The sequence below is a fragment of the Anabrus simplex genome, chromosome 5 (genome assembly GCF_040414725.1).
Source record: "Anabrus simplex isolate iqAnaSimp1 chromosome 5, ASM4041472v1, whole genome shotgun sequence".
Lineage (NCBI taxonomy): Eukaryota > Metazoa > Arthropoda > Insecta > Orthoptera > Tettigoniidae > Anabrus > Anabrus simplex.
The window spans coordinates 291915892-291931522 of NC_090269.1; positions in this window are offsets into that span (position 1 = coordinate 291915892).

Below are 15631 nucleotides of genomic sequence, written 5' to 3' on the forward strand. Positions count from 1 at the left end.
CGTAATTATTAATTAACCTTAATTAGCACATTATTCTTGCAGGCGTTAGTAATTTTTATTTTTCAGCGGAGGAAACTCCCATTGACCGAATAACTATGTCCCGTGATCTTCATTGCGCGAAATAGGCGGTACTGAGTAGTACTGGATATTAATTAATCCGTATTACCAGTAGTAATAGTTAGTAGTCTGAAAATTCACTGCATTAATTTGAGACAATTCACATCAACATTTATTTAATATCCAATAATTCTAGCCGACTGTCAGAAAAAGTCAATGTCTTCCCAGTAAATGATAGAACAAATGAATATCGGAATATTCCTATTGGTGAAAAGTCGACTGTCTGTGCCTCTCTTGCACAATATCGCTTCCTTTGCCTATTCCTCTGCGCATTTAAGTATTCGCTGTGAACATCTGGTTACATTTTCCCTATCTTGATCAGATGTCCTAATCAGGCAGTCTCTCGTTATCTTTCCAACAACAGCAAATACAACGTGCTTAGCAATGCTCCCTGTGGAGAGAAAAATATCTTCTCTGCCAAATAGTGAGGTTTTGTGCAAATGAAATAACTTAATAGATGAAATATTTCAGAATTAATTTGCATCTGACCTTAGGATTGTGGGTGCAATAGCCTAGTGCACACTCCGCCTCTCCCTGAACTTACAGTTTCAAGTTTCGAGAAATGTTGTTCATCTGTTTTCCAACGATTTTGAAGACAAAATCATAAATAAACAAAAGCATACAGAAATTGAGCTGAACATACAGTATTGTCGAATTTTGTATATCTAATTCGAAACAGAAACGACGAAGAAATTTAAAGCGTACACAAAAGTTATATACTAGAATGTGCCCGCGGCTTTGCCCGCGTTTAGTAATTCAACCATTAGATGTTTCTAAACTCTTTATTTAAAAACAAATTAAAGCATTATATTTATTAACTCACATCTTTTTGACGTAAATTGCATGAAATGTATTATTTTATTTTTATTATATTGTTACTTTCAATGCTTAAGATACCGGGTTGATAGATGGTACAAATAATATTAAAACCATGTTAAAGACCATGATATATAATATAAAATATATTGTTTCCTTAGAGCTTTGGAATAAAATATAATAATGTCCTTCCATTTGGAGGTAAGATGTATCCTGTATTGTGTTTGCCTTTCGAACTCTTGAACAATCCACGAGCAGTTGACAATGGCAAAAGCACCGTTTTCGAAGATGGCGTTCTACAACTTTAACCGATTGTCCTATGTCAACATTTCAGATCTCTGCGTGTCGTAGAATTTACTGGGCTTCGCATACATACACACAAACACTTCCGAGTATTACGGGCTGATGGCTCCTCGTGTCGCGGGCCGAAAATGGCTTCCTAATCAATGGACTTACAGTTCGAGGAATACTACTTCGCCCGCGGCATGCTCGGTCATGATGGTGGCTTCAGTAATATTCGTCATCAGTTTGAGAGCCGTGTTCATTGCAGAGGGAAGGATTCATATTCCTGAGAAGGATAATCGGTGCCACAATCGTCCACCCCAAGATGTTCGTGGGTACTCCAGATGACTCCAAATTGTTCAAAATCTCTGTCGTGTAGTTGACAGCCTCATCTGTATGACATGTCGTGTCGATAGACTTTTTAATTTATAGGAAACCGGATAATTCTTGAGCTTCATGTCTTGGAGCAAGAATTGCTTTCAGACACAGCCATGCGTCTTAGGTGAAAACCTGTGCTCACCTATGACAAACATTTTAGATCTTTGTTTGCCGTGGATTTGGCTGGGCATCGCACACATGAACACAGACAGACAGACAGACAGACAGACAGACAGACAGACAGACAGACAGACAGACAGACAGACAGACAGACAGACAGACAGACAGACAGACAGACAGACAGACAGACAGACAGACAGACAGACAGACATCATGGATTGAAGGAAAATGGCTTCCTATTCCACGGACTTACAATGGCATCCTGACTGATTTATGTATTATTCCTTGTTTATTATTATCGTCTATCTTGTGTCATGTATGTTTCCTCTAAATTTATGAGTGTCCAACCCTTGTCCCCTATCTCTACGGGGTTTGGGTGTGAATTGAGATAAATCTTCCTAGCGAATTTTTACGACCGGATGACATTCATGACGTCAACCTAATCAGATGAGTAAATGAGATGGAATGAATGACATTATATATGATAGTAAGAATGAAGAGGATGAAACCCGGCGCTGGCACATAGCCCACTCCTCTCGAGTAGCTTAAGACTTTACATCCCGATCGGACGGACGAATCATCATCAACACCGTCATATGCCCTCACACCATATAAGATCAAAAACGGTTTCCTACGTCCTGGACGTAAAATGGCTCCTTGTGAATATTGTGTTCTCTACCTATCATATGTACGTTGTCTAGCTACAGCGACTCTATGCATTTAATCTTGGTGACAGCACGTTGGATTGTCATATCTCAATGCACGTTTTCCGGTGGTTTTTCGTTCATAACTCACCAACGAAAGCGAAAATGAAAATTCCGGCTTCGAGGTGCATTCGGACCCCTTTCCATCTACCTATGTTCAAAATTTCAGATCTCTGCGTGCTGTAGATTTTGCTGGGCATCGCGCACAGACACACAGACAAACACTTCCTTTTATAATTATAGTTTACTAGCAATTACCCGCGGCTTCGCTCGCGTGGATTTCGTAATTTGATCAAAGTAATCGTTCCTCGGCATTGTACCGAGACATTACCTGAAACTTCCTGAAGTATAAAAACTCACCCAAAAATTGAGTTTCATTTACACCAGAAATTCTTTGTAAACCATGTCTGTGGTATTACCTTTTGCAGCTAAGACGACCATGCGACTTAGAACTGTACATGTGAGAAACAGCCTTCCCTCATGTCGAAAAAATTAATACATATTTCTTTATTTTTAAAAGGAGATTCCAAATACGAATTTTCACGACTGTAATATCTTCAGTTTCTAAGATATAAGTATCCTCATAAAAATAATTCAACTATTTTTCACTTCCTTTCACCCCTGTTAAGTGCCTTCTCCGAAAACAAAAAAGGTACAGGTTCTTGTATTTTTAAAGGACTTTCCAAATGCCCAGTTTCTTGTCTCTAATATGTTAAGTTTTTGACACATAATGTAGACAAGGTTTTTCATATAGTGTTTTCGGAGGACCTTGGCAATTTGGTCTGTGGTGTTGTGAATGTAAGGCCATTCCAGGCTTGTGTCTATGTCATACAATTGTCTATGTCCTATATTACGCACACATGTTATGTAACCCTCTTAGACTGATTCTGATTGTTCCGTCAGCTTCCGCTTTGAACGCCAGCGCTGTACCGCGCCCGGGAAGCCATCTGGTGACGAATGAACGTACCATTTCCATTTCTATTATATCTTCTAAATTCAAAAGCGCATGTTTAGAAGCCTTTCTCGTGGACAGTTGAGATTTCCTTCTGATGACGCAGAGTACAGTTCTCTGCGAAACGTAAAGAATTTCACCTTATTTTCTTGACACGGCATAAGCCCAAAAGCCTACATCATATCTATAAGTACGGGCCGTGAAAGCATCAATGGCAACAGTAATGCCATTGCCATGCGGTGAATATGGAAAGTGAAATGAAAGCTTATCATGATACTTTGGGCTATTTGTCTATTGAATAATAACCTTGGAGCTGATCAAAACTACCAGTGTTATCTATCTATTAACAGGTGTTGACTTTCATATTCGCCGCTTGACAATAGCGTTACTTTTTCTTCATATTCTGATAGTGAATAGAAACTGTTCAATAACAGCCATTTTTGAGATATTGAACCCATGACCATCTTTGTAGTTACTTTAGGGCATATCTTTCCATTGGGTAGGCAGCTTATTGAACAATTTAATCCCATTATATCTATCATTTTATTGTGTCTTCATCAATTTAACATGTGGAAAATTTAAATCGTTCTTTCTCCGTGTATCTTATGAGTGAATATTTCTACGAGATGTCAGATCATCGAGATTTCATTTGAAAATAATGAATGCAATGAAATATGTGTATTGATGGGAGAGTCATAATAGCAAGTTCTTGAAACATAGGCCTGCATAACTCCCTGTTGGCCTCCCCTTTTATAGCTTTCATCATATTGCCATCTTTTGCCACTTAATGTTTTTGCGTCTGTCGAATTTCCTCATAATATGGTGCAGTATGATAAATGTGAATGGAAGAAAGCATAGCATCCACAAAACATCTGATTACTATTAAATGACTCTTTCAGTCTTCGAAGTAAGGATAACCCTCTAGACAGTCTTTTACATAACTTTCGTGAGTATACCAGGTTAACTTATAATCCGAATATATTCCCAATAACTTGACAGAACTGTGCTCATTCTCATCTTAAGTTCATTTAATTAAGTGAAAAGAAATAACTTCCGTCTTGTTACTATTTTAAAATAGTTTATCAGCCTGCTACCGATTGAATGATTTCTGTAGCAGCTCTAACCTTTCGTTTTCCACATTTGTTAACTCCTTACCACTTGTTATGACAGCAATATCATCTGCAGGTTAAATTACTCACAATAGCATTTATATACACGAGGAAGAGAAAATGTCCTGTAACTTAACCCTGAACTACGCCTGCTTTACTTTGAGTGCTATAGATATGTGGTTCCCAACCTGTACAATTTCAAGGATTTCCACGTGTGCAGAGAAAAAGGAACACAACGAAAATTGTTCTGATAGACTGCATAGCTATATGTGGTTAGGAAGCGTAAACATAGGAAGTGAATTCTCAGATACGTGTTATTAGAAGTAGGCCATCGATATTCATTCAAGGTTTCAAAGTTTGCATTTATATTATGTGTCAGCAACCACGTTATTTAAACTGTAAATGTGATCCTCTCTATACGAATTAATTACACATAAATCTGTTACGCACAAAATAAAAATACATTTTGTTAAAGTTATGAAATCAATATTATTGTCACAATGTAAAGTATGTAAAAACAACATTAGATTTATTGACAATATTTCGTTTCGTTTAAGTCTTCTAAGATATATGTGACAACTCAGAGTTTAGTACAGAAGTAGTATATCGTCAGCATCATTAGAATAAACACACAATGGATTGCTCGCTCTGCCTGTTCTATGTAGAAATTTTCTAAATTGTCCGTGGCCTGTCAAGAGCTGCGTAACGCGTGCTCCTGCTACCCTGTGGTATCAGCCTTTTAGTCCATTTCCGTCGTGGATCTTCCTGCCATCCTTGCTGCCATCGTTCCATTCGTCTGCCGTAAGCCATCTTCTGCAATTCTTAAAGCTGATCTCCGCTGTACTGCAGCTATCCTCCGCCGGTATTCTTCATGATGATGATGATGATGATGATGGTTTAAAGGGGCCTAACATCTAGGTCATCAGCCCCAAATAAATATACCCTTCTACACTGTTCGCCCCTGGAGCTCTGCACCGATTGTATCAAGCAGTACCTCAATTATTTATTCTGGGCTGTGTGAGTCCTGCACAGCAGGCAACACCTTAGCCGAGAAGAACCCTGTAAAGGGCTCGTAACTGAACTCAGTACCACCCATACAACAGCCAGACACTCTAACCGAATAATAAATTCTCCCTTAGCCAATAATGAAATGAAATTTGTTACATAATGACATTCGTACATTACAACCGGTAAACCCCAGCACACACCCACACACCCACCCACACACACACACACACCCATACCCACACAAACGCACACAAACACAAACCCACCCACACCCACAAACCCATCCACACCCATAAACCCACACACACACAACCACTCCTCCTCCCCCCCCACACACAAAAACACACATCTTAATTCACAATGTTCTGATGGACAGCTGGCGACTCCAAAACTTCTGATGTTCCGCTGGTGACTCCGAAATCCTCTGATGTTCCGCTGGCGACTCCAAAATCTTCTGATGATCGGCTGGCGACTGCAAAATCATCTGATGATCGGCTGATGACTTCAATACCTTCTGATGATATGCTGGCAACTCCAAAATCTTCTGATGGTCATCTAGCGACTCCAAAATCTTCTTACTGATAAACTGGCGACTCCAAAATCTTCTGATGGCCAGGTGGTGACTTCAAGATCTTCTGATGATGTCCATCGTCAGTCAACTTTACGTCCATCTTGGTCATAACTTGCGAGGACGTTGGTTGCATACAGCAGTCCTGCTACCAAAGGAGTTCGGTTATAGAAATGAAACTACCTCGCTGACATGGTCCTTCTCCTAACAGCAGTGTAACTTCCGATATGGAGAAGGATCCTAAGCACTCAATGTATGTATAATACTTCGTATAACATTATTGGCTTGCGTTGTTGAAAATCGCACTCCTTATCAAGCCAGGGTGCGGACCGTATAGTGAACAGAACCGCACGGCAGTAATAAGTTTATTATTTACTTCGGGCGTAAAATGTTCCCAGAGAAGGAAGTCTTTCAAGGGTTCCTTCATTTTGTCTCTCAGATATTTCTTTTATTTCTGAACAAATATATGCCACTATGCAGTAAATACTATCAATAAATACATAACATTGTGGACTTTCATTGAAACTGAATCTACTGTAAATCTATTCGGCATTTATTTGCAGTTTACTGTTAAGTGTCATTTTTCTTATGTTACTATTTCTCATTGTATAATTGTCAAATAATCATACATTATTAAGTCCCACGAAAGGCTAAGCAAATTTAATTAGTTCAGAATCTTCATAGTCGAAAAATAAACACTATATCAATAACAATATTACTCAAAGAATAAGAACTGTTTCCGTGGAAACTACAGCTATTTCCTTCCCAATACATTAAGGAAACCTTTTTAGTTCAATAAACTACCTTGTGTTCATAAGTTTTTGTTGATACAGTGTTTGTACTCTTAAGTTGAATGTAAAGAGCAGTGATGTGACGGTTCGGTCCAAGAAAATCTCACATATGTTGCTTCGAACTGACTGCTGGTGGCCTGCTGAGATTCCAAAGACAATGTTACCCAGTTATACGCTTCGTCCGCAGCATGCTCAGTCATGATGGTGGCTTCAATAATATTCGTCATCAGTTTCAGAGCCGTGCTCATTGCAGAGCATCAACAGCGTCGTATGCCCTCACACCATATAAGACCAAAAACGGTTTCCTACGCCCTGGACGTAAAATGGCTCCTTGAATATTGTGTTCTCTACCTATTTTATGTACGTTGCCTAACGACAGCGACTCGATGCATTTAATCTTGGTGACAGCACGTTGGATTGTCATATCCCAATGCACGTTTTCCGATGGTTTTTCGTTCATAACTCACTAACGAAAGCAAAAATGAAAATTCCGGCTTCGAGGTGCATTCGGACCATTTTCCATCTACCTATGTTCAAAATTTCAGATCTCTGCGTGCTGTAGATTTTGCTGGGCATCACGCACAGACAGACAGACAGACAGACAGACAGACAGACAGACAGACAGACAGACAGACAGACAGACAGACAGACAGACAGACAGACAGACAGACAGACAGACAGACAGACAGACAGACAGACAGACAGACAGACAGACAGACAGACAGACAGACACTTCCTTTTATAATTATAGATTATATACTGTAGACTACCAGCTGTTGTACCCGTCGTCGAGGAGACAACCTTTTTGCATGATTACATTTCTGTCGACACTTTACGTTGCTCCTGCGATTCTGAGGCACGTATGTGGATATGCTGCTGTCAGCGGTTAGCTATGACGTGGACTACTCGCTTCCTGGTCTTTCGCAGTTTCTTTATCTTTTCATCTTTTGTTTGTTAGTATTGATGCTGCTCTTCATACGACCCTTCCGCCTGGTAGAGAAACAAAGTATCAGGCTAATACTGAAAAAAGAAGACTACATACATATGTACAAAACCTTTAAAGGTTTCCAGGATGATTTCCGCAGCAACTCCACGTAGGTTTAGTTGTCGGCTCTTGGATTTAAATTTTCACACCATTGTCATTGATATTTCCCTTACTTTTCACTGCATCCAAAAAAATATATACATAAGAAAATGTTCATAAATCATATTCTACATAAGTTATGTCATAAGCAATTTTCCTGTACAACATTACGCTAATTTTTATGCTGTATGCTCCCTCTCAAGCTCCCTCCTAATGATTTTTGGAAACACAGACAGCTAAGATACTTTCGTCTTTGCCCTATTCTTAAAGACCAATGTTCATGAAAATACAACTATTCGTTTTCCCGTGATTCTGTAACAGACGAACAGACATAAATTAAATTGAACCCTTAGTAGACTATTACTTGTTCAATCCGGTTAAGAAACAAAGAATCAGATTAATATTAAAAAAAAGACTGTTTCATGTATAAAGATAGATTTAGATCATTAATTATTCACCAATCCGATATAAGAATATCAGGATGTTCAACCAATCGAAATTGTCTGTCACTGACGTTTTGTTGTTTTCGTGTTATCTTTCATTTTATCGCACCTACGAGAAGTTTTTAATAATACATTTCTTCACAGAACGCACAATCAACAACAGGACGTAACATTTTTTATTCTGATGTAGCTGACAGTCGACAGTTTTGTAGGCTGCAGCCCAAACAGTTTGAATGTAAAAATAAAAGTCTATTTCCACGGTGAGAATTTTGTTCTCTGTATAGGTTATGAATAAATATAAATATGATTTCTTTTATATGTATGCACTTTTATTGACACTGTGTCTGTGTGTATTGCGGATTAGAATTCACTCATGGTAACCTCTGCCTGTCATAGGAGGCGACTCAAAAGGAAAGCCGAATGACTCCTGGGATAAGGAGTCCTCTTCCACCACGCCAACGGTCTCTTAGGTGGGCGGATGAGCAGGTGAAGGTTGAGGGAAATCTCTTGCCCTTGGAAAGGGAAACGTCTATCAAGGTGGAAGAACCTACAGGTCAACGGCACAAGGATGTAGGAAGCAATCAGAAACTACTACATTAAAGATCGTAAGGATATCCCATGTATAGTAGTTATGCTGAGTTCTGATGATAGAGATGATTCTTGTGATCATGGAAATAGGAAGCCAAGATCCGGTAGGAGTTAGAACAACAGCGAGGCCTCTCCGGTCGTCATCTCGCAAAATACTCGCAAGGAAAATATTTTTTTATTGGTTCATGGAATGTAAAAGTATTGCTAAAACTGGTAAGATTGGAGGAACTAAAAAATTCTAGCATGAATATTTGAGGAATCTTTAGAATAATTCATAGCGGTAACAATAGAACCGGCAGTAGTGGAGTGGCAATCGTATTGAGAGGTAAATGGGTCCACAATACCGAGAACACTTATCAGCAGCCTAATTTTGAAAGTAAGGGCCAGACCAGTAGACTAGGTCTTAATACAAGTGTATTTCCCCACCCACGATGTAGAAGGGATGTATGAAAACATCGAAGAACTATTTGAAACTCTGGACAAGAACGCCAATGTGATTTTGATGGGTAATTTTAATGCTTCTGTAGGTTAAAATGAAAATGTTTAATACAGTTGTAAATTTGATCTCGGAGAAACAAATTCAAGATGCAGAAGACTGTTAGAGTTTTGTGAGTATTACGTGATGTTTATATCAAACACATGTTTCTAGGTTCCCAGAAGATGACGTTTTACTTGGAAAGCCCCTGAAGATACAAGAAGACACAGAAGATACAGAGGTACAGAAATCAAGTAAAATCCAGTTATAGTTTTCCAGGAGCTGAAATCGACAGTAATCACACTCTTGTTGCAGCTAAATGTAATGTCAGATTTAAGAAGTTCCAAACACTCAGACGAAAGAAGTGCTGCCTAAATACATTTCAATATTCTAGTGTGTTACAAACATTCAAGGATGCTACCAAAGTGAAGAAAGGTAACTCTGGATGCGATTATATAAGAAGTAGCTTAGAGATAGCCGCCACAGAAGTCTTCGTTAGAGCAAAATTAGAACCACGAAAACCATGGATGACCTCAGAAATCCTAGAGCTCATTGAATAACAATAGAAAAATTAGAACATTACACAGAATTACAAATCTTGATAACAATGAAATGGCGACTAACCAAAGAAAACTGGATGAAAGATGTAAGTGGAGAAATCGAAAAAGACTTGAGTACGGGTTATTCTGATAAAGCTTACTTTAAGATAAAATCTTTATATGATGGAGAAGATATTGTCAATACTGATGAATATTTGGAGGATGTGGAAACAGTTCAGGAAGTCGACATGGAATGTCGCTACAGCCGAGTTCGATACAGTACTCTCTAAACTAAAATAGAACAAATCCAATGGTGTGGATGCCATCGAAGCATAACCCTTGAAAAATGGTGATGATACCATAAAAAACGGTCCGTTTGAAGCGATTACTGGATGATATATATTAAGGTGGCTCCTTTTCTCACTAGGGGTGGATAACACGATCGGGCAGTAGTTATGCATAATCCCATCCATGCACTTATTCTGCGAATTGAATGCTCTCTCTCCTCAGTTGGTGGCTATCCGTGACTGGGAGAGAAGCGTTCATTCATTTATTCATGCATGCATGACAATTTGTCATGGAATCATTCATTAAAAAACTCATTCAGGCATTTATATACACATATGTATAGTGTCTGTGAAAATGGAGGAGAACTCTGTAAGACTTATGACAAATAAATATATATTAAAAGTCGAACAATGACACCCCTCCCACTCAATAAAAGGAAATGAATGCGATTATTTTATTTACTGATCCTTTCTCACGTTTCGAACATTTTACGTATCACGTTAAGGACAAAATAAGAAGCAAAATAGAACAACAATTGGATAACGATCAATATGGCTTTAGAACACAGAAAGGAACTGGGGAGGCTATATTAGTATTACGTCAAATTTTGGAAGAAGGATAGAAGTCAACAGGGAAATGTATGTAGTATTTGTTTATTTGGAAAAAGCTTTGGATAATGTTTAGTAGAAATTGCTTTTTTAAAGTAATGAGGGATTTTGGACTTGATTGGAAAGACAGGCGCCTGATTCTGAATCTATATAAAGCTCAAACCACGGAAGTTAATATTAATTATACTACAAGATAAGCAAAAATTAGAAGAGGAGTACAACAAGGCTTTCCACTGTCACCACATCTCTTTAACCTGTTCATAGAAAATACAGTTAGGGAAATGAATTTTAATGGTATTCAGGTGTACAGTATCCACTTTGCGGATGATATTTCCATCTTAGCTAATTCTGAAAAGGATATGAGTGAGATGCTAAGAACTTTCAACAAATCCTTAGACAAATTTAAACAAAAAATAAATATAAAGTAGATAGTAGTCAAAAAGAAGCCTACAGGTAGAAAACACTTAAAATTAAATAACACACCGATAGAACAAATCACAGAATTCTCCTACTTGGGCAGTGTAATTACCTCTGATAATATATCCCTTTCAGAAATCAGGAAAAGAGTAGTGGTAACAAAACAACCATCTTAGTTTGGAGACCAGAAAATCATTTCTCAAGACGTTCGTTTGGAATGTGCTACTGTAAGGATGTGAAACCTGGACATTAGAGAAACATGAAGAAACAAAACTTGAGGCTGAAGAAATGTGGTTTTGGAGAAGAATTATAAAAAAATTGGATGGATGAAAAACCAAATGGCTTTATTTTAAGGAACGTAAGAGAGTATTGCACCCATAAGCGAATTTGCCTAAATTAATTCACAATCAAATTGAATATTTCGCATATGAGATACCACAGTGAGGCTGTGAAACTAGCAGTCACAAAGGAACTTTCTGGCGCCAGCCTGACGGCAAATAGAATCCATGAAACTCTTCTCTAAGCACGACCCACTTGTAAACCATCCTTAGGGTTCCTTCCAATAAATTTTATGACACCGCATAGGAGCGGCGACTTGCTGTTCGTTCTCACGAGAAAAGCACGCGTTGAAGCCTGACCTACTTGGCTAGGACAATAGAAGACAACGACAATAACCGCCAATCCTTGGGAGGAAGCGGAGGCACCCACGCTACGAAGGGCGCGAAATTCTCAGCCAATCAGAAAATTCTAAATTTGAATGAACTGTCATACCGGTCAGTATTTCGGCATTTGAAGCCCGGTGTGGTAGTGAAAAACAGTGTCCTGACTTCTTTATAATATTTGGTGAATTATCAGTGCGAATCTGTGGTAAATTAGTGCCTAATTAATAAAATTCAACTTCACACGGAGGAGTAATAGGATCCAGAAGGAGGAGCTGTCATGGCAGGATGAGGCCATCCACCGGAAGAAAATAACACCAGTGACGCGCGCCGTCGTGTGGATTATCCTGTGATCATTTCCCGCGGCGCAATATCACATGTGAGTCGGACAAAATTTAGGAAGTTTTGCATATGAATTTTGAAAACCATAACCTACGGACGTACGAGAAAGCGCTCCCGAGGACCAGATCATTACGCCACATCCCTTCCACGGAACTATTTTCCAGGTGGTGGGAGGAATCTTTACAAAAACCAGCGACCAGAGGGTCAAGTTCTCAGTCAATTCTCAGTGTCTTCGAAGTCTCAGTGTCTTCAGAGTTCTCAGTTGTTTTGTGGAGTCTTGGCAGTGTTTCTGTAAGTCTCAGTCGTTCTCAGTTCTCAGTTATTGTCTTGAGTACTTTTAGTGTTACTTCAGTATTCTCAGTGAATCTACGTTTTGACAGAGTGACAGAGTGTGTCAGCAAATGCATTTAGTCAGCTTTATTTTGGCTGGTAAGAAAGCGATCAGACACTTGTAGGCATTTTTTTACAAAGCCATGTATTATTTACTTGGGAGAATAGCATTTCAGAAAAATGAACACTTTCACAGACTTTTACTGTAAAATGCAGGGAGAGTAGGCAAGAGCTACACTTTCAACTTAGATGAACTCACATTACTAGTCGAGGGAAACAAGTCCATGTTTCAGCATATTTACATAAAGACATTTCTAACCAGCGGGGAGTGTTACATGTGAGATCAGTATAAAATTTTCTCCACAACATAAACTGTATTTTAGCTTGTTTCTACCGTTCAGTAAACTGTTGGCAAGCGAGATATTTACGGGCAGAAACTAGTAAAGACAGACAGGAAGGAGATTGACTTTTTTTTCAATGAAGGCCGCAATAGTAAACCTTGAGGAAACAGTTATGTCCCAGTGGGGTTAATGTTCTGTAAGCTGTAGTGTAAACAGAGCTGAGGGATCGGCGAGCAGGCCAGCAGGTGATTTTCCAGGTAGATAGCAAGGCGACCATCCATCTACACAACAGGCAGGAGTCTGCAGTGGCATCTTCTAACTTTCACTGGAGTGAGAGAAGTGCGAGTGTGTTATGCTAATATAATCGTGTGTCACGGCATGGCAAGAATGTGTCAAATTTGCGTGTGTAAAAATCTGGAATACAACATCAGCTTGAAGATGGAATTCTAATTTCCACCATGACCGGGACCGCAGGGTGAACCAACCTGCCTCCACCATCACAGGTATGAGCATCATTAAATAATGTAAATAAATATGTAGGACCGTGGCAAAATCGATGATCAATGTAATTTAGAGTACTAGGTAGGGTTGTAAATAATTCACAGTTTTATAATACTGCTAATTATAATAATAATAATAATAATAATAATAATAATAATAATAATAATAATAATAATAATGTTAATGTTGCACTTTCAGCTAGGATTATTTGTGCGTTTTGTTAGATAGATTTTGTTTGCGTGTTGTTATGGTAGTATGTCACTTTGACAGTTAGGAAGCTTTGATTTTTGATCTACGAGTGTAATGCCGTTTTATTATCATTTTTCATCATGTTTATTTAGATCGATGACTAGAGTCATACTTTTGTTTGAGTTTTGGTCTTGTAGACGCCACCGCGACATTTCAATGTTTATTTTGCTATTTTTGCGCATTTCAGCTTGTTTTGTGTTGGGGAATCATCCTTCAGATGACCGGTTTTGATTGTACCGATCCCGCGTATTGTTGCGACGATTCTTGGTAGACGCGAGTATTTATTTCTGTGTAGTTGCGGTTACGCATGTTTCAACATCTGTGTTTTGAGAGGCAATCTCGTCATTTTTTTTATATATGGAAATTGTGAGCGCCATTGATGAGTCAGCTCTGTGATTTTTGTGATGTGTTAACAGTGAATGATCGAGAGATCGAGCTAGATGATTAATATCCCTGATGATCTACGTTGATGATGGAAATATGATATTTGGACAATGTCTTGAATTGTCGTAAGAAGCCGTAAAGTGCACGACAGATATTTTTTTTTTGCCCGCCGGATACGAGCGAGGCTGTATTGTGAGAATAATGAATAATAATGACGTCGCGAATTAATGAGTTAATAAGAAGTGTGGAATGAAGAATTTAACCACGGGTGTTAGATGTGGTACGACATGGGTTATGATACTACAGGCAGGAGCCTGTATTTGTTTAAATAATTCCAGGGAAAGTGAATGCTCGGCAAGAAATGCTAGCCAGTGTACAATGTGAACAGAGCGACGAGTCAATGTGTTTTGAATAATTATGTAGAGTCACGAAAGACGTGAAGCAACAGTAATTTGTCCATCAAGGTTAAATAATATCATGTCCAGACATATATCGTCTGAAATTTGAGATTGCCGTCAAATTCGCAATATTATATTTTGCTACTCGCAACGGGGTATATATTTTTCTGGAGACTCCGAGTTTGTTTTACGCATTCTATCCTTATTAATTTCCAGTAGACCGCGATGGTGGGATCCAGTTTTGCTTCTTTGTTTTTCTTTCTGAGTGCACCTTTACCGTTTATTTTGTAGGACGTAAGCGTATGTGAATTATTTATATTTGATTTGTTGTAAATAAATAGGTAGATAGGTTAGTTTTTTTTGATTTCTGTATTCTCTTTATCGGAGCAGTGTTCCTCCGTTAATTAAGGTAATGATGTAAATAAGATTTCAGATGTTAGGTTTATGGATCATCGACTATGTCACGGTCGAAACAATAGTAGTGGTATGCTCATACCAGGCATTTAAGTAATTACCAAACTTTCTTTTAAAATCCACTACATTTTTATTTTGAAATGAAGCGATCTTTAAATAAACCAATTGTATAAAACTGCCGCAATGAATGGTAAATAAGATGGCATCTGCCTCCATCTAGTGGTGATACCACAAATATGAATTAATAATGAAACGCAGTCAGCGGCAAAATTCAATAGAAATTTTGATGTACAAGGATCGCTATCATTCGATAATGTTAACATCAGGCACTTGGCCTAATTTTGGTTTATTCTTAAGCAGTCCAGTCTATCACAGACATAAAGGTGAAGTTTAAAATTTAGATGAGTGGTTGGATACACTCAGAGTGATGTTTCAATAATTTATTTGTTTAATCATGAGGTTTTGAATAAGACAATGGTTATGTCGGAAAGGAAGTGTGATGTTCATGGCTTTTCTGTTTTCTTCGAATTATTTCCTTATGTGATACACTTGCTTAGTGCAGTCCATGATGATTTAAATTTGGGTATTTTTGCCAAATGACCTACATGTGATAAACATTTGATAACTCCTATAAGTCAGTGGTTTGATGACATAACAAATTTAATTTACTTTTGTGAGTCAAATATTTTAAATTTATTTTGAGAGATATAGTTTCTCCGTAAATAT